Source organism: Oncorhynchus mykiss, chromosome 5 (assembly GCF_057628025.1).
Source record: "Oncorhynchus mykiss isolate SJ-2025 chromosome 5, ASM5762802v1, whole genome shotgun sequence".
Classification (NCBI taxonomy): domain Eukaryota; kingdom Metazoa; phylum Chordata; class Actinopteri; order Salmoniformes; family Salmonidae; genus Oncorhynchus; species Oncorhynchus mykiss.
In genome coordinates this window covers 41,449,414-41,470,554 of record NC_143026.1, presented here as the reverse complement: position 1 = coordinate 41,470,554, position 21,141 = coordinate 41,449,414, and the positions used below count along the sequence as shown (strand labels likewise).

Below are 21,141 nucleotides of genomic sequence, written 5' to 3'. Positions count from 1 at the left end.
GTGAGATCACTGAATCACACACACACACACACACACACAAACAAACCCTGTAGCAAGGACACTCTTTATTAAGACAGAATCAGTGAATGAGTAACCTCAGCAGGGGGTCAGGAGGGTCAGTTAGAATATTTCCTCTTCCTCATATTATTCTAATCTCTATTCTAATGAATTAGAACATTCTAGAATAGGACTGTGTATTTGATTTGTGGACTATTGTATTCAGATTGTATGGAACAGAATAATGCTTGCAGCTGATTTGCTCAGAGGGAAATAACGAATAGGACTATAAATAGAAGGCTAGTAAATAGGAAGACACTGCCTCATATGGTATTGTGGATAAAACACCTGGGCATGCACAGTTAACCTGGTAGGTTTAACCTGATAGGTTAATCAAGGGATTATCATTAGAGATTCACCTGATAGGTTAATCAAGGGATTATCATAAGGGTACAGCCATGATGATGAGGATGTGTCATAATCATCATCATCATCAATTCATTGTAATGAACAACAATGCATAGCACCATTTATTATCAAAATAAAAAAAGGCATGCAAAATCCAGGGGTATAAATGTAGTGAACACTACAGTGCATCTTCACCACCATCACCATCATCATAGGGAGCTCCTCCACTCCTCACATCTCTCCTCCTCATCTCCTGTGTGGGAGGGGTTTCCCTCCTGTGGGTACGGTAGTTGCCTCTCAGCCCCCGTTTCTCCTTTCAGCGCGCGACTGAGAGGGAGGGGGCGGGGTTCAGGGCTCGCGGCTTTAAATGAGGAGGTCGGACTACTCGGTCGCGTGCGAGTGGAGGGAGTGTATGGGGACTGTTGTGGAAAGAGCGCTCCTATAGAAATTGTGACAGTCGCACAGAGGCAGGACGCTTTATTTGACATTTCTCTCTCCATCTCTATTTCTCTTACATCTCCAATCTCTGTCGGAGGAAGAAAAAACATTTTAAAAGAACTGTTGGAGAAGTGTCAGGTAAGAGAAGTGAGAGCATTTTGATTGTGTGTCAGTATGTGGTTGATTGGGAAAAAATATGACGTTAGATTAGAAGGACTCGACAATAATGAATTGACCAATATGGATTGCAAGAATCCATTATTCAGGATGTAAATAGTCAACATGTGCCATGTCTGAGAAAATTATACATCTTGTGAACATTTTAGAGGGAGAAAAAAAGGTTGACTTATGTGAACATAGAAAATGACTTCTATTCATTCAATTCCTCCCTTTCCAGTAATTGAATGCCCCACTCTGTGTCACCACTGCAGGACATAATTTATTACAGTGAGATCCACAAAGAGCTGCATACTGAAATGACAGGAGAGGTTGATGTCTCTGTAACCTCAGTCCCCAGCCTCTTGTGGGTATATTGACACAAAAAGACTTGGGCTTAATCCCTTCTGGGGATAGAAGAGTGCGGAACAAGGTTCTTAAGGGGCAATAAACCAAGCTTTCCTTGCCATGATCTCTTCAGGCCATATTCTCCCCCTTCCTTCACTATGGACTCATTTACATTTGACGTGTCAAGCTGCAAAGTACACCGATTAGAAAAAGCAAGTCAGCTACAGCAGAAACAGACAGTCAGGACAGATAGTGTGGAGTCGCTCCCCATTACTCCCCATTGCACCGACAGTCCCTGTTTCAGACCTGTCTCACGCGCACACTCACTCCGAACTAGCCAGTCTGTAAACGAGGTGAGGGAGCCTTCAGTTGCTAACTATAACACATACTGGCAGCAGAGAAAGGTCAAGATGAAGAACAATGTGAAAGAGGAGAGAAGCAAGTCAGAGAATAACATTATTGTCATGCTACAAGGTATGTGCGTGCCTGCATGCATGAGTGTCGAGAGGTCAAAGGTCAGGTTATGATTCCCTATAGAACATGCTCTAGCTGCAGTATATTGATCAGCTCTTATTTTCCCATGGTCTACAATCCCCTGTGATAGGTATTATTGACTGTGTGTGTGTGTGTGTGTGTGTGTGTGGGATGGAGAGTTAGGCGCTGACTGAGGTGCTGAAACTGACAGTGCTTACATCACTCACTCCAAACCCCCACTGCTGCTGAAGTCAGGGGAAATATTCACCGGGTTGGGGGTTTTACCCTCTTAGTAGACAGATTTAAAAGGGATACATTGCAGATTGATCCTCTGGGGTCATCAACTAAAACAGCAAGTTCAAGTGTATAGAAGGGCGTCAGGCATGATGTATATTGTCAGAAAGTCTCCGATCTTTCCCCTTGTCTTTTTGTAGTTGGACTCCTGGCTGTAATATAGTGTTCCTGTATTGGCACTGCTGCAGCCTGCAATATACAGTAGCGCTCCTGGAAAAGCACTCAATGTGATCCATTACTCCGCAGTAGAAAGAGCAAGAGGGAGTTTGTCCTAGTTTTACAATGGTAAGATAAGACAGTGCTGCTGGACTTAATTACAATCTGCTGTGGACATTTATCACCCTGGAAAATAATTAAGATGGTGAGAGACGGATGTGGATGGCTGCTGTAGTTGTTTATGAGCGCATGATGCTGGAGTCTGGTTTGGCACTGTCTGTATAGCACTGCACTGTCTGTATACTCTCCAGCTGTAGATGATGATGAGCTGGGAAGGATGGAGTACTCAGCCATGTTGTAATGCCAAACATGCTATCAGTCGTTACTCCGTTACTACTGCAGTGCAGTAGCAGGCTGCTACTACTATTACTATTATTATTATTATTATTACTACTACTACTACTACTACTACTACTACTACTACTACTACTACTACTACTACTACTACTACTACTATTATTATTATTACTACTACTACTGCTACTAGTACTACTACTACTACTACTACTACTACTATTACTGCTACTATTGCTACAATTACTACTTCTAGTATTACTATTACTACTACTATTATTACTACTACTATTATATTACTACTATTACTATTATTATTACTAGTACTACTATTACTACTAATACTACTACTACTGCTACTATTCCTACAATTACTACTTCTATTACTACTACTATCACTATTATTACTAGTATTATTACTACTAGTAGTACTACTACTAGCACTACTACTACTACTAGCACTACTACTACTAATACTATTACTATTACTACTACTACTATAACTACCAACCCTTACCCTAAACCTAACTGCCGACCCTAATTAACTAACCCTAACCGCTAACCCTAAACCCAACCCTAAACTTAAAATGGCCTTCACGAGGGAGAATTTTCCTTGTTTTACTTTCCGGTACCTGGAAGATAATAATATTTCTTGGGTACACACACACACACACACGCGCATGCGCACACGCACACACGCACGCCTATGTAGAAAAGAATGGGAAAGGATAGCCTGCTGCCATTGCTTATTCGTTTCATACATTATAAACTCTCCATGATGATAAATGGAGGTCAGGGTTGGGGTGAACTCAATTCCAACCTAATCCATTTAACCAATCAACTCACATTCATGAGTTGGACAGTTTCCCATTGCTTTCAATGAGAATTTCCCACCTCACTTCATCCAGGATGTTGGAATGTATTTTCTTCAGTTTGACACAGTTGGAACCTAGAGTAATTGACTTCCTGTCCCAAATCTGCAGGGAAAGCGATGTCGTCCACTACTTCCCTGGCTGCTCTCTCTCATGACAGATATTCTCCGGCACAACAAAGTGTGACCAGAGGTGATTGATTAGCAATGTACCATGAGTATGTTTGGAGTGTGTATAGCCGTCAAGGGTGATGGTGTTGTGAGTATGTGGAAGCACTAGTGCAAGTTAGATGCTGAATCAGGCGGTTGCATATCCTTAGTGAATATTAAGGCGTGTCCATTTCCTCTGTGTACCATACTGTTAATATGTTTTGTGACAGTCGTTCCCTGGCTGGGAAAATGAATGTGTGAGGGAACCAGAACTATAGATTCATTCTGAACCTGAGACCTGAGCTGAATGTTGACGCTGCATGGCCACACAGCCGTATCTGAAAGAGAAGGATAGAACTACACACATCCACGAGCTGGATAGAAATAGAGCAACAAATGAGCTCTTATGAGCAGAAAATCTTTGGCACATTATTCCCAGTATTGGACACCCCATTTCTTACAGAGAGGTACCCTACTGGTGCTGAGAAGTACCCTTCAAAGGTGACTAACTCTCCTCCTGGAGAGCTACTTAGTATGCAGGAATGTGCAGGACTTTTGATCCCATGAGAAGGGTTGCCAGTGGAGATTTTAGCATGTATATCTTGGTGCGGCAAACAAACAAAAAATGTTTTTAGATGCATGCCAGCAAAGCCACTACACAACACAACACTAAACATTTCATTAATTGCACTATAACAGTGAAAAACTGTGCCCACAAACTGTTAGGTCCTACATAAGGCTGTCCCGACAGCAGAGGTTTCTTTTCAGCACCATGGAGTGAACCCTTACCACTGCTACACCTGGCTATCAGCGGAGCCTTGTCTGGCAGCGAAACAGTTCATTCAGCCTCATTTACTGTCTTTTATAAAACATTGCTGATATGGCTGACTTGCTTAAACAAATGTGGTTTCTACTGACAGTTGAGATGTACAAACTATGGCATAAGGGAACGATGAGCGGATAAGAGGCAATCCGTGATTTCGATTAAGACATTAATGAGCGAGATAGGACAGACGTAGTCAATATAACTATTTGTTCAGCACATTTGAAATGTACAGAGACAGAATTCAGAACATGGGCCGTTCTTACAGTGTTCTTCCAAGTACACCAAGTCAGAACCGTAGGATAAATAAATGGGGAAGGGACGAGGAGGAGTAGTAGGAAGGATCGGAGGACCAATGCGCAGCGTGGTAAGTGTTCATGATATTTATTATAACTCAGAACACTAACGAATAAAACAACAAAGAGAACGAAATGAAACCGAAACAGTCCTGTACGGTGAATACACACAAAACACAGAACAGAAAATAATCACACACAACTCAAAGGTGAAACCAGGCTACCTAAGTATGGTTCTCAATCAGGGACCACGATTGACAGTTGCCTTTGATTGAGAACCATACCAGGCCAAACACACAATCCCAAATTCTAGAAAAAAGAACATAGACTGCCCACCCCAACTCACGCCCTGACCATACTAAAACAAAGACAAAACAAAGGAACTAAGGTCAGAACGTGACAGATACCTAGTCAGTTGTACAACTGAATGCATTCAACTGAAATGTCTCTTCTGCATTTAACCCAACCCCTCTGAACCAGAGAGGTACGGGGGGCTGCCTTAATAATCGACATCCACATCTTCGGCTCCCGATATAAGCAGACAATGAAAGCTATTACAATATTCAATGATTACATTTCTCTAAAACTGGTTCTAGGCTACATTTGCACCACCAAGTCAGAACAGTATGCACCACCAAGTTATGATGGGGAAAGGAACCAAATTATTAGGGTGAGGCACATGGGCTACTAACAGCTTACTACACAACATACACTTAGTATTACTTTCTTAGCTACAGTATACATCCCTGGCATATTACATAATTAATGCAGCAGTATACAAACTTTGTCTTCAATCATTGTCATCAACGTTTGGCATTCTCTGGATTTATGGTGCTTTCAAAACAACTGGGAACTCTGAAAAAAACAAGGTCGAATCATGACGTCAGTGGTCTTTAGGTCAGAGCTCTAGAAAGAGGCTGTCACAAATATCACCGAAGGTGGCTCCCCTTCCCGTTCGGGTGGCGCTCGGCGGTCGTCGTCGCCGGTCTACTAGCTGCTACCGATCCCTTTTCCCCTTTTCGTTTTGTTGGGTCTAATTGGTTTCACCTGTTCCTTGTTTGGGGTTTTGGGTTGGGGTTATTTAAGTTCAGTTGGCCCGCCTGTGTTCGTGCGGGCTTGTTTGCTGTTTTTGGTCAAGGAGTGTTCCTGTCTTTTGGATTTTCCGCTGTACAGCGCATGTACCTGTGTAGTACATTTTGGAGTGTTTTACGCCTGTGTTCGGCGTCACCCTCTTTGTGCGCTGTGCCTGTACGGAAATAAAGTGTTTTTCCGAATCCTCTGCTCTCTGCGCATGACTCCACACCCATCACTCTTCGAGCCGTTACAGAGGCCAGAGTTCCCGACTTGAAATTCTGAGTTGGATGAGCATTCAAAACATATTTTCCCAGTCGGAGCTTGATATTTTCAGAGTTCCAGTTGTCTTGAACTCACTGAAGTCTGAGATTTCCCAGTTCCAAGTTTCCAGTTGTTTTGAACGCAGCAGAAGTCATGTATTCATGTATTTTCTGGCCCATGGTGTTGCATGTGAATGTTTATCCTTTTAAGCTTGGACAAGAGACCCTTAATAAAGATAGGTGTCTCGCTAGCAGGACAACTTCCTGTAAAACTGGAGGGCGCGCAATTCAAATAAATAATCATAAATATTATGGATTTTAAACATTTAGGTACAAAAGTGTCTTATATCGGCTGAAAGCTTAAATTCTTGTTAATCTAACAGTAGCTATTACAGCGAAAACATGCCATGTGATTGTTTGAGGACGGCGCCGCACATCAAAATATTTTTCCGCCGGCACAGGTTTCATACATTCACATATAACAATTAAATATTCACTTACTTTTTAAAAATCTTCCTCTGATGTGTCATCCTATGGATCCCAGCTATAACATGTAGTGTCGTTTTGTTAGATGAAATCCTTCTTTATATCCCAAAAAGTCTGTTTAGTTGGCGCAATCGATTTGAGTAATCCAGTCGTTCAACTTGCAAAGAAAGGAATCTGAAAATCTACGCCTAAACTTTGTTTCAACAAGTCAAACTATGTTTCTATGTACTCCTCAGATACCCTAAAATGTTATCAAACTATAATATTTATTTCGGAAAGAAGTATGTTCAATAGGAAACCGATTTTAGCAGGTGCGTAATGTCTTCATGGCGTGCGCAAACACGAATTTCCAAAACTGTGTCTTTCTACTTAAACTGTTATTTGTTATTCAATTTTGATGTTACAAACCTGAAACCTTGAACATAGACTGCAAACACCCCATGGAAGCCATAGGAATTGCATCCAGGGAGTTTTCAATATAACCTTTCTCTTGCATTTCTAAGAGGATGGTCTCTCAAAAAAAAAAATCTTCTTTCCAATGGTACCAATTATATGCATATCCTGGCTTCAGGACCTGAGCTACAGGCAGTTTACTTTGGGAACGTCATTCAAGCAGGAAGTGGAGAGAAAAGGGGCCTAGCCCTAAGATGTTAAACCCAGACTTGGACCACACAGCCTCTCCACTGAATAGCAGGCTAGTGATTAATTTGCAATGCATGCAGTTAGCCATTGATTCCTTCCAAACCACTCATTGTTGAATTTGAGACTTCCAACTTGTTGTGTAATGTTTATGTCCAAGGGCCGATGAGCACCGATACATTTTATCTATAATTTCTCTTCATATTACAAGGGTTGAAAAGGATTTGCCAGTAGATTGTCGACCTGATTCATGATGATGACTACTAGCTAAGATTTTGAAAGTATGATGTTGACATGATCAGTCCAATGAAAAGCATGAGCTGGCGCACACCCAGAGAAAATTATGTAGTGTGGAGGTGCTGACTAACCGAGAACAAACTGTAAGCTACAAAAACAAAGTCGCACACCATATATATCAGCTCCCAGTAATGTATTAGGTAAAGAAACACCAACGTAATGGCATCACTGTGTCTTCTTCAGGGTGATGTCATGAATGCTTGAACCAGTTTACGTAGACAAACAGTGCAATTAGTACAATCAATGACAATAGTGAGGGGTGTGTCGTAATTGCTACAGTAGTTTGATCAGAATGAACCGAGCGAAACTGTTAAAAGACAATAGCTCACAGCATATTGAATATATTATGTCATTGTTATCATTAGCATAACATGAACATTATTGTTTCATAAATGTTTTACCTATATATTTAAAAATTTCCAATTTCATGAAATGTTTTTGTCATATTTTGGTTCAACCATAGTGCATAATAAGCGTCATCAACAGGGGGAACATATTGGTGTACTCTGATAAGCTGTATTAAGAATACCTTAATTTACAAAATACCTGCTCACAGAAAATATAATTGTTCATAAGAAGGGTGATGAGATAGATTACTCCCTTTGTCTTGCATGAGATGATACCCCTAACAGGAATTTTTCGATCTGTATGTGGATATCTGAGAAGGATGTTTTTGTAGTGCTATTGCACTGTGCGCATGAGCCACATTTGTAGTTCCCATTTGGAATGGATGTCAAGAGTGTCTGAGTGGTCTCAGGGATCAGGTCAGATCTCACCAAGCTGTCCCCAATATTGTGACCACTCTTTTTGACCACCAGTGGGGTTTTCTTGAAGAGGTGTGCAATTTTGTTTTCCTTAAAGTATACTTTTTATGTTACGGTCCCCACTACAACATAAATACTCAAGTACATGTAATTTTGTCCTTCTGCTTCTTCTGGGGAGTTCAAATATGGCCGACCGGTGGCTTCAAAGCCTCTCACTGGTCAATACATAGCATCAGTAGTCCAGACGTTTATATATATCATTGTTCCTTCCTGAAGATGTGTCTCTGGGGACCTTCTTCTTCCCCTTTATATCTCCTTCTATCCATCTCTTCTTCATCTATCCTTCTCTTCCTCTCTTTATCCACCCACCTCTTACCTCTACTACTCCTTGTTCTCTTTCTATCCCTCACTCCCTCACCTCTTCCATCACTGACTGACCAATGGCTCAATGCTATGGATAATGGCAGGTTTGTGGGTGTACTATTTTTAGATTTCAGTGGAGCATTTTATTTAGTGCAAAATGATTGCATTATGCAGCATTGAATTGGGTACAGTAATATCTAACTGACAAGAAACAGTCCACCTATATCAATGGGTCGTTTTCTTCCCCTCATGCTTTAAACTGTGGAATACTGCAGGGCAGCTGCCTTGGGCCCCTCATTTACTTAATACACTGCTCTAAAAAATAAAGGACACACTTAAACAACACAATGTAACTCCAAGTCAATCACACTTCTGTGAAATCAAACTGTCCACTTAGGAAGCAACACTGATTGACAATAAATGTCACATGCTGTTGTGCAAATGGAATAGACAACAGGTGGAAACTATAGGCAATTAGCAAGACACCCCCAATAAAGGAGTGGTTCTGCAGGGGGTGACCACAGACCACTTCTCAGTTCCTATGCTTCCTGGCTGATGTTTTGGTCATGCTGATGTTTTGGTTGAATGCTGGCGGTGCTTTCACTCTAGTGGTAGCATGAGACGGAGTCTACAACCCACACAAGTGGCTCAGGTACTGCAGCTCATCCAGGATGGAACATCAATGCGAGCTGTGGCAAGAAGGTTTGCTGTGTCTGTCAGCGTAGTTTCCAGAGCATGGAGGTGCTACCAGGAGACATTCCAGTACATCAGGAGACGTGGAGGAGGCCGTAGGAGGGCAACAACCCAGCAGCAGGACCGCTACCTCCGCCTTTGTGCAAGGAGGAGCAGGAGGAGCACTACCAGAGCCCTGCAAAATGACCTCCAGCAGGCCACAAATGTGCATGTGTCTGCTCAAACGGTCAGAAACAGACTCCATGAGGGTGGTATGAGGGCCCGATGTCCACAGGTGGGGGTTGTGCTTACAGCCCAACACCGTGCAGGACGTTTGGCAGTTGCCAGAGAACACCAAGATTGGCAAAATCGCCACTGGTGCCCTGTGCTCTTCACAGATGAAAGCAGGTTCACACTGAGCACGTGACAGACGTGACAGAGTCTGGAGACACCGTGGAGAACGTTCTGCTGCCTGCAACATCCTCCAGCATGACCGGTTTGGCGGTGGGTCAGTCATGGTGTGGGGTGGCATTTCTTTGGGGGGCCGCACAGCCTTCCATGTGCTCGCCAGAGGTAGCCTGACTGCTATTAGGTACCGAGATGAGATCCTCAGACCCCTTGTGAGACCATATGCTGGTGCGGTTGGCCCTGTGCTCCTCCTAATGCAAGACAATGCTAGACCTCATGTGGCTGGAGTGTGTCAGCAGTTCCTGCAAGAGGAAGGCATTGATGCTATGGACTGGCCCGCCCGTTCCCCAGACCTGAATCCAATTGAGCACATCTGGGACATCATGTCTCGCTCCATCCACCAACAGACTGTCCAGGAGTTGGCGGATGCTTTAGTCCAGGTCTAGGAGAAGATCCCTCAGGAGACCATCTGCCACCTCATCAGGAGCATGCCCAGGCGTTGTAGGGAGGTCATACAGGCACGTGGAGGCCACACACACTACTGAGCCTCATTTTGACTTGTTTTAAGGACGTTACATCAAAGTTGGATCAGCCTGTAGTGTGGTTTTCCACTTTAATTTTGAGTGTGACTCCAAATCCAGACCTCCAGACCTCCTTGATAAATTTGATTTCCATTGATAATTTTTGTGTGATTTTGTTGTCAGCACATTCAACTATGTAAAGTATTCAATAAAAATATTTCATTCATTCAGATCTAGGATGTGTTATTTTAGTGTTCCCTTTATTTTTTTGTTTGAGCAGTGTATATACCAACAACCTTCCTTATGCCTTATCTGAAACCCAAGCTACTATATTTGCAGATGATACTACAATTTATACATCAAGACAATCGGTTCAACAAGTATAGCAAGCTCTACAAGTAGATTTGGTTCATATCAGGGAGTGGGTTTGCCGGAACAAACTGGTTTTGAACACCAAGAAAACCAAGGTTGTTGGTCTGTTCTACCAGGAAAAGGTCAACACAGCATGGAATACAATTAAGTACGAGGGGAGTAAAAATTTAGGAAGTGGCAGAAACCAAACTTCTAGGGGTGAAGCATCTCAAATAACTAATCTATGTAAAATATATATATTACATGCATGCATTATCAGATGGATAGTTAAATATTTACCGGGAAAGATTCTTAAGCGAACAACCCAAGCATTAATTGGGAGTCAGGTGAACTATTGTTCTGTGTTCTGGGGAAATGCATTAGCAAGTGAAATTAGGAGGCTGGCGTCCTACCTGGGCGCATACCTGGTTGACTGGGGTGTTGGCGTTGGAAATCCACGATGAGGCCTTGGGTCCAGGATGTCTCTGGCATTGAAGAACCTGTCATACGTGGAGTGCATGTTTTTTTTTGGGGGGGGGGGGGGGGGAGAAGACAAAGATGTCATCAATGTAGACGAAGATGAACCAGTTCAACATGTTGCAGAGAACATAATTTACCAGAGCCTGGAACACAGCAGGGGCGTTGGTGAGGACAAATGGCATGACCAAATACTTAGTGGCCTCTGGCCGTGTTGAAGGCGGTCTTCCACTCATTCCCCTCCCGTATCCGCACCAGGTGGTAGGCGTTCCATTGATCCAGCTTGGAAAACACAGTGGCCCCCTGGAGCGGCTCGAAGGCCGAGGAGATGAGTGGTAGCGGGTAGCGGTTCTTCACCATTATGCCATTGAGTTCCCGGTAGTTGATGCACGGGCATAGGCTCTTGTCCTTCTTCTCCACAAAGAACCCTGCGCCGGCGGGAGAGGATGAAGGACATATAAATCCTCCAGCTAGGGAGTCCCCAATGTGGGTGCCCATAGCCTTGGTCTCCGGTCCCGATAGCAAGTACAGTTGTCCCCGGGGTGGAGTGGTGCCAGGGGAAAGGTCAATCCTGCATTCATATGGTCGGTGCGGCAGAAGTGAAGTGGCCCGGGCCTTGTTGAACACCTCCCAAAAGTCCTGGTATTCTGCGGGGATGGTGGAGAGGTCCGGGGCATCTTCCGAGCCCCCAGGAATACGTCCCGGGGAAAGTTGCACCGTCTTCATAATGGACTCCAGCCCATGATGGCACCAGTAGACCAGTTGATGAGGAGGATTGTGTCGCTGGAGCCAGGAGAATCCCAAAACCACGGGAATCTGAGGACACTTCATGAGCAGGAATTGAATAGTCTCGCTGTGATTCCCTGACACCCGTAGGTTGATGGGAGTGGTAATATGAATGACGCGGCCTATAGATCGCCCATCCAGCGCTCTAACATCCATGGGAGAAGAAAGGGGCTGAGTGGGCATGTTCAGCTCGGAATCCAGGGTAGCATCCTAAAAGCTCTCAACGGTCCCAGAGTCAATCAGGACCCGGAGAGATTTAGACTGCTTTCCCCACAGCAGAATGGCATGAAAAGGGGTGTGAGCAAGGAAAGCAAGAAAGCTCTCCATATCGCCCACCAGAGTACTCACTCCTACCAGTGAGCCTGGTCTTTTTAAAGGACAAGAGGACACAAAATGACCAAGAGTCCCGCAATACAGACAACTCTTCGTGTTGGTCCTGTATTACTGTTCCGCTGGCTACCTAGTTGCATAGGCTCAGGAAGCGGTGGCTCAGCCGTCTTCGGCAACTCTCGGGGAAGGTCGGTAAGCCTCATATTCTCTCGGCAATGAGATCGTCGGGGACTTCCAGGATGACTCGGAGGCAAGATGGAATCCCTGGACATGCAGGCAAAGTCAAATTTCCTCTCCCTCCGTCATTCCTGTAGTCGCCCATCGATTCAGATGGTCAAAGCGATGAGGGAATCGAGATCCGTAGGTAATTCCCGAGCTGCAAGCTTGTCCTCCTCCGAGATGCAGTGCAGGAACATATCGAACAGTGCTTCCTGGTTCCAAACACTCTCCACTGCCAACTTGCGGAAATCCACACCATCTGCCTCACAGTGGGAGTCCTGCCGAAGCTGGATTAGCTTCCGGGCAGCTTCTCTCCCGGAGAACGGGGTGTAAGAAACCTTCACCTCCCCCCGAACCCCTCCAGACTAACGCATATGAACAACTGTTGTTCCCATACAGCAGTAGCCCAGGTGAGAGCCCTCCCGGACATCAGTGTGATGAGAGAGGCAATCTTGGAGCAATCCGGGGGAAGGAGGAGGGCTGAAGCTCAAACATGAGAGCACCCTGAGCACCCAGGGGCTGTGGGGTTACCACCGTAGTAGGCTGCCTCCCAGACAACCTGCGGAATTACTCCAGCAAAATATACAATGCCCGGTCATGGCGTTCAGCCAACGTGTGGACCCCCTCCCTAAGGCCACGAAGCAGTTCCTCGTGCCTCCAGATGGTTGCTCCTTGAGAGGAGATGGTGTCGCACAGCTGTCCTGGGACTGCTGGGTCAGTCATGGCCAGTTCGTACTATCAGGTTTGAAGGTGAGACCCAGATGCAGACTGTGTCAAAGTAAATGTTTATTACAGCAACAGGGGCAGGCAAACGACAGGTCAAGGCAGTCAGGGGTTGATAATCCAGAGTAGGGGCAAAGGTACAGGATGGCAGGCAGGCTCAGGGTCAGGTCAGGCAGAGGTCGGTAATCCAGAGGTGGGGCAAAGGTACAGGATGGCAGGCAGACAGAGTAGTCAGGCAGGCGGGCTCAGAGACAGGACAAGCAAGGGTCAAAACCAGGAGGGTGAAAAAAAGAGAGACTGGGGGAAAAGAAGTAGCTGAGACAAAATGCTGGTTGACTTGACAAACAAGATGAACTGGCAACAGACAAACAGAGAACACAGGTGTAAATACACAGGGGATAATGGGGAAGATGGGAGACACCTAGAGGGGGGTGGAGACAATCACAAAGACAGGTGAAACACATCAGGGTGTGACACTTGGCTGGTCATCAATCAACACAATAATTGAAAAAAAAATGCTTATTTTATTTCACAATGTACACCATTTAAAACAGCCAAACTCTATTCACAACAGTATTCAGTTGGTAAGAGACCGACATTAAGTAAATACTAGTAATAAATTGTCCACGTCTATGCGTTATAAAGACAGAAAAGAGGAATAGTCCAAATAACATTTCGATTTAGAGCAATAAAGAATTTGAAAAATGTATCTGAGCAAACCAGAAACCATTCAAAATATATATGCAAACAATAGTATTTTAACTATTTAAATATAATAAATTGGAAGGTTGTGCGGGGACTATGGTAGATGAAGGACTCAATATATATTTTTGGACTATTAAGAGTATTTATCTGGTTAATACTGTATGTCAGTGTATTATGTCTGTTTGTGTGTTATATGTGAAAATGATCATATTCTAAATTCTATTTGAATGTTTAAGGAAACCATGTTTGATGTCTTTGATACCATTCCACACATTCCCCTCCAGCAATTGCCATTACTAAGTCCGTTCTCCCCAATGGAGGTGCCACCAACCTCCTAAGCTATCTGCCCAGCCCTGACCTATATCACATCTTCACCTCCATCCATCTCCTCAGGTCATGGCACCTGTGATTGAAGCAGTAGATTGACAGCAGGGCTGTCTGGAAGAGAGAGAGAGGGGGGGGATGGAAAGAGAGAGATGGAGAAAGAGAGAGAGAGAGGAAGTGAGAGAGGCAAAAGGAGAGAGTCAGAGGGAGAGGGAGAAAGAATGTTCATTAGCATAAGGCCTATGTTGTTGTTGTGGCGGACTGACTGCTGCCCCTGGTGTATCACACACACGCGCGCACACACAATTTCATTCTCTCAAACGAGCACTGTTGCCTTCCCTCTGCTAATCAAGAGGGCTATGAACTGCCATGGCCCCAAGCCCACCCCAATACCCCGCACACACATGCAGATAGAGATAGAGAGAGAGAGAGAGAGAGAGAGAGAGAGAGAGAGAGAGAGAGAGAGAGATGCACTTCTTAACCTTCTGCTAAATGTATGACCATATTAGAGACACATATTTCCCTCAGATTACACAGATCCACAAAGAATTTGAAAACAACCCCGATTTTGGTAAACTCCCATATCTACTGGGTGAAATACCAGTGTGCCATCACAGCAGCAAGCTTTGTGACCTGTTGCCACAAGAAAAGGGCAACTAGTGAAAAACAAACACCATTGTAAATACAACCAATATTTATGTTTATTTATTTTCCCTTTTGTACTTTATCTATTTGCACATCATTACAACACTGTATATAGACATAATATGACATTTGAAATGTCTTTATTCTTTTGTAACTTTTCTTCCATTTTGTCATGCTACAACCTGTACTCTAAAATGGATTTAAAAAATGCCGCCCCCCTCCCCCCATCAATCTACAGACAATACCCCATCATGACAAATAAAAAAACTGGTTTTTATTTTTTTGTGCAAATGTATAAAATAAAATAAACTGAAATAATTTATTTACATAAGTATTCAGACCCTTTACTCTGTGATTACAGCCTCGAGTCTTCTTGGGTATGACGCTACAACCTTGGAACACTTGCATTCTTCTCTGCAGATCCTCTCAAGCTCTGTCAGGTTGGATGGGGCGCGTCGCTGAACAGCTATTCTCAGGTCTCCAGAAATATTAGATCGGGTTCAAGTCCAGGCTCTGACTGGGCCACTCAAGGACATTCAGAGACTTGTCCCGAAGCCACTCCTGTGTTGTCTTTGCTGTGTTCTTGGTGTCGTTGACCTCTTGGAAGGTGAACCTTCACCCAGGTCTGAGGTCCTGAGCTCTCTGGTACAGGTTTACATCAAGGATCTCTCTGTACTTTGCTTAGTTCATCTTTCCTTCGATCCTGACTAATCTCCCAGTCCCTGCCGCTGATAAACACAGCAAGATGCTGCCACAACCATGCTCCACCATGACGCTTGGCATTCAAGCCAAAGAGTTCAATATGTGTTTCATCAGACCAGAGAATCTTGTTTCTCATGGTCTGCGAGTCTTTAGTTGCCTTTTGGCAAACTCCAAGCGGCTTTTATGTGCCATTTACTGAGGAGTGGCTTCCGTCTGGCCACTCCACCATAAAGGCCTGATTGGTGGAGTGCTGCAGAGATGTTTGTCCTTCTGGAAGTTATCCTATCTCCACAGAGAAACTCTGGAGCTCTGTCAGAGTGATCATCGGGTTTTTGATCCCCTCCCTGACCAAGGCCCTTGATCAATGGAAACAGGATGCACCTGAGCTCAATTTTGAGTCTCATAGCAAAGGGTCTGAATACTTATGTAAATAAGGTGTTTTATTTTTACTACATTTGCAAAAATGTCAAATCTGTTTTCACTTTGTCTTTATGGGGTACTGTGATTGATGAGGGAAAAATAGATTTTATAGATTTTAGAATAAGGCTGTAACGTAACAAGATGTGAAAAACTTCCATGGGCACTGTATGTGTTCTCACCCTCCCCTTGTACACCCCTCTGAAGTCACAGCATAGTCCCAAAATCTACAAGACGTTTAGTCTTTTCCTATAGCCATATTTGTTAGCGGTCTTCTCCTTCAGCACACTGAGGTGTGTGTCGTCAGCTCCTCCCTTCAGCGACTGAGGAAGATGTTTCCAGACAGCACTGCCATATCAGAGCTTTAAGCCTGTCTGTTTGTGTGTGTGTGCTTTCTGCAGACTTAGTATTGAGCATTTATCTGCTCTTATGTCATTAGACCGCCTGTGCATCGTGCATGTGTTTGTCGGTATATCCACAGAGAGTCATCAACAGGAATAGAGGGAGGGGATGTGGAGAGCTCCAAGCTTTATAATCTGCTTCCACTGAGTGAAGACTAGAGAGACAGGAGAGAATGAGAGATGAGAGGAGGAGAGGAAAGAGGGTGAAGATAGAAGGATGGAGAGGAGGATCCATTGTCATCCAGCTGTCAGGGTAAGGAATCCCGTGGGAATGTAATTCTCTAGAATCTTCTATGTTCTATAAAGAACTCCCACTACATCAGCATATATCACAACCAGGGAATCCAGGATAAGTGGAGTAGCAAAAAAGTTTCCCAAGGGTGGCAAAAGGAAAAACAAAGCTTTTAAAATCAAAATCAAAATCAAAATATCTGGACAGTTTTAACATGGAATACCCTTCAAATATACCGTGCATTTGGAAAGTATTCAAACCCCTTGACTTTTTTCACTTTTTGTTACGTTACAGCCTATTCTAAAATGGATTAAATCATTTTTCCCACTCATCAATCTACACACAATACCCCATAATGACAGAGCAAAAACAGGTTTTTAGAAATGTTTGCAAATGTAAAAAAAAATATATATATATATATATATATAATATATCACATTTACATAAGTATTCAGACCTTTTACTCAGTATTTTGTTAAGGAACTATTGGAAGCTATTACAGCCTTGTCTTCTTGGGTATGGCACTACAAGCTTGGCACAGCTGTATTTGGGGAGATTCTCCCATTCTTCTCTGCAGATCCTCTCAAGCTCTGTCAGGTTGGATGGGGAGCGTCGCTGCACAGCTATTTTCAGGTCCTTCCAGAGATGTTTGATTGGTTTAAAGTCCGGGCTTGGGCTGGGCCACTCAAGGGCATTCAAAGACTTGTCCAGAAGCCACTCCTGCGTTGTCTTGGCTGTGTGCTTAGGGTTGTTGTCCTTGTCCAGCTGAACATTCACCCCGGTTTGAGGTCCTGAGCCCTCTGGAGCAGGTTTTCATCAAGGATCTCTCTGTACTTTGCTCCTTTCATCTTTCCCTCGATCCTGACTAGTCTCCCAGTCCCTGCCACTGAAAAACATCCCCACAGCATGATGCTGCCGCCACCATGCTTCAACCGTAGGGATGGTGCCAGGTTTCATCCAGATGTGACGTTTGACATTCAGGCCAAAGTGTTCAATCTAGGTTTCATCATACCAGATAATCTTGTTTCTCATGGTCTGAGAGTCCTTTAGGTGCCTTTTGGCAAACTCCAAGCGAGCTGTGAAGTACCTTTTACTGAGGAGTGGCTTCCGTCTGGCCACTTACCATAAAGGCCTTAGTGGTGGAGTGCTGCAGAGATGGTAGGTTCTCCCATCTCCAAAGATGAACCTCTTGAGCTCTGTCAAAGTGACCATCGGATTCTTGGTCACCTCCCTGACCAAGGCCCTTCTCCGCTGATTGCTCAGTTTGGCCGTGCGACCAGGTCTAGGAGGAGTATTGGTGGTTCAAAACTTCTTCCATTTAATAATGATGGAGGCCACTGTGTTCTTGGGGACCTTCAATGCTGCATAATTTTTTTGGTACGCTTCCCCAGATCTGTGCCTCGACACAATCCTGTCTCGGAGCTCTACGGACAATTCCTTCGACCTCATGGCTTGGTTTATGCTCTGACATGCTCTGTCAACTGTGTGACATTATATAGACAGGTGTGTGCCTTTCCAAATCATGTCCAATCAATTGAATTTGATGTCAGGAGATATCAGACCATTTCTTACATGAATATGTCATTTTGATTTGTCTTGCCTTCCAGGTCACCTACTTGGTCATTTTGTAAATATATATTATTTTCTGGAACTTCTAAACTTGAAATGTGCCTTTTTCAGGACCCTGTCTTTCAAAGATAATTCGTAAAAATCCAAATAACTTCACAGATCTTCATTGTAAAGGGTTTAAACACTGTTTCCCATGCTTGTTCAATGACTCATAAACAATTAATGAACGTGCACCTGTGGAACAGTCGTTAAGACACTAACAGCTTACAGACGGTAGGCAATTAAGGTCACAGTTATGAAAACTTAGGACACTAAAGAGGCCTTTCTACTGACTCTGAAAAACACCAAAAGAAAGATGCCTAGGGTCCCTGCTCACCTGCGTGAATGTGCCTTAGGCATGCTGCAAGGAGGCATGAGGACTGCAGATGTGGCCAGGGCAATAAATTGCAATGTCCGTATTGTAAGACGCCTAAGACAGGGAGACAGGGCGGACAGCTGATCATCCTCGCAGTGGCAGACCATGTGTAACAACACCTGCACAGGATCGGTACATCCAAACATCAGACCAGCGGGACAGGTACAGGATGCCAACAACAACTGCCCGAGTTACACCAGGAATGCACAATCCCTCCATCAGTGCTCAGACTATCCTCAATAGGCTGAGAGAGGCTGGACTGAGAGTTTGTAGGCCTGTTGTAGCAGGTCCTCACCAGACATCACGAACAACAATGTTGCCTATGGGCACAAATCCACCGTTGCTGGACCAGACAGGACTGGCAAAAAGTGCTCTTCACTGACGAGTCACAGTTTTGTCTCACCAGGGGTGATGGTTGGATTCCCATTTATCGTCAATGGAATGAGCATTACACCGAGGCCTGAACTCTGGAGCGGGATCGATTTGGAGGTGGAGGGTCCATCATGGTCTGGGGCGGTGTGTCACAGCATCATCGGACTGAGTGTGTTGTCATTGCAGGCAATCTCAATGATGAGATACAGGGAAGACATCCTCCTTCCTCATGTGGTACCCTTCCTGCAGGCTCATCCTGACATGACCCTCCAGCATGAGAATGCCACCAGCCATACTGCTCGATCTGTGCCCGATTTGTCAGTGTTCTGCCATGGCCAGCGAAGAGCCCGGATCTCAATCCCATTGAGCACGTCTGGGACCTGTTGGATCGGAGGGTGAGGGCTAGGGCCATTCCCCCCAGAAAGGTCCGGGAACTTGCAGGTCCCTAGGTGGAAGAGTGGGGTAACATCTCACAGCAGAACTGGCAAATCTGGTGCAGACCACGAGGAGGAGATGCACTGTAGTACTTAATGCAGCTGGTGGCCACACCAGATACTGACTGTCACTTTTGATTTTGACCCCCCTTTTGTCCAGGGACACATTATTCAATTTCTGTTAGACACATGTCTGTGGAACTTGTTCAGTTTGTCTCAGTTGTTGAATCTTGTTATGTTCATACAATATTTACACATGTTAAGTTTTCTGAAAATTAAAGCAGTTTACAGTGGGAGGACGATTCTTTTTTTGCTGTGTTTACATGTACACATCTCATTGTTATTCAATTATTAGAGATGCACAAATTGCTTTTGCACCCACCGTGCGTCATGTCCGCAATGGTCATGTGAGGTGAAATGTTATATATTTTGTGATGTGATCTGTCAGTTTGTTTGTTTGACCTGAGGAAGATCCCTTTCGGATCGAAACGTTGTCAATAAAGCCATGAATTGGGAGCTTTAACAGCGTGCGGGCCTTCTTGTTCTATACTAGTCTTTATTATCCCAGCACCAATGTTTTTAAGGATGTGCGTATGACCACAAACGTTTCAATCAATTGAATTTACCACAAGTGTACTCACAAGTGTACTCATCTAAAAGATGATCAATGGAAACAGGATGCACCTGAGCTCAATTTCGAGTCTCATAGCAAAGGGTATGAATACTTACTTAAATAAGGTATTTCTGTTTTTTATGTTTAATAAATCAGTTTTTGCTTTGTCATTATGGGGTATTGTATGTGATTTGATGTCTATTCAATTTTTTTTTATCCATTTTAGAATAAGGCTGTATGTAATGTAACAAAATGTGGGAAAAGTCCAGGGGTCTGAATACTTTCCCGAATACACTGTATATATTATTAGGTACCGTTCACAAAAGTGGATGGCTCCTGCACACCCTGAGTCACGTGGCCGTGGCTTGCTAAATAAAGCAGGCAGACAGGCTTCGAGCCATTCAGTTACTGTTCGATTGAATGTTAGACTTGACAAAACAAGTGACCTAAGCAACTTTGAGCATGGTATGATTGTCGGTGACAGGCGTGCCGGTTCCAGTATCTCAGAAACGGCCACCCTCCTGGGCTTTTCACGCACAACAGTGTCTAGGGTTCACCGAGAATGGGGTGACAAACAAAAAGACATCCAGTCAGCAGCAGTCCTGTGGGCGAAAACAGCTTGTTGATGAGACAGGTCGAAGGAGAATGGCAAGAATTGTGCAATCTAACACGCGGGCCACAAACAGGCAAATAACAGCACAGTACAACAGTGTTGTGCATAACGGCATCTCGGAATGCACAGCTGGTCAGTCCTTGTCACAGATGGGCTATTGTAGCAGACGACCACACCAGGATCCACTCCTATCAGCTAAAAACAAGAAGCGGCTCCAGTGGGCACGCGATCACCAACACTTGACAATTGTGGAGTGGAAAACAATTGCATTGTCCCAACGAATCCCAGTTCCTGTTGGGTCATGCTGATGGCAGAGTCAGGATTTGGCGTAAGCAGCAAGAGTCCATGAACACCTGTACAGGCTGGTGGCGGTGTTGTACCACCAGCCAATCTGCAGCAACTGCCTGATGCCAGATGGACCCACATCCCTATGGAACGTTTCCTATTTGTAGAATCCATGCCCCTAAGAATTCAGGCTGTTCTGGAGGCAAGGGGGTGTCGACACGGTACTAGACAGTATTAGATGTAATTAATAAACTAGCCAGTTAATGTATAGACAAACTG

At 44.3% G+C, this 21,141-nt stretch overlaps 1 protein-coding gene across 1 annotated transcript in view; it reads left to right on the top strand.

The window, feature by feature from the left end:
* The first annotated feature begins 598 nt into the window (after window positions 1–598).
* LOC110523833 (rabphilin-3A) overlaps window positions 599–21,141 on the top strand; it is a 42,575-nt gene continuing 22,032 nt past the window's right edge. The window contains exon 1 of the mRNA XM_090234843.1: window positions 599–981. The gene's annotated coding sequence lies outside the window, so the exon portion shown is untranslated. The remainder of the gene's footprint in view (window positions 982–21,141) is intronic.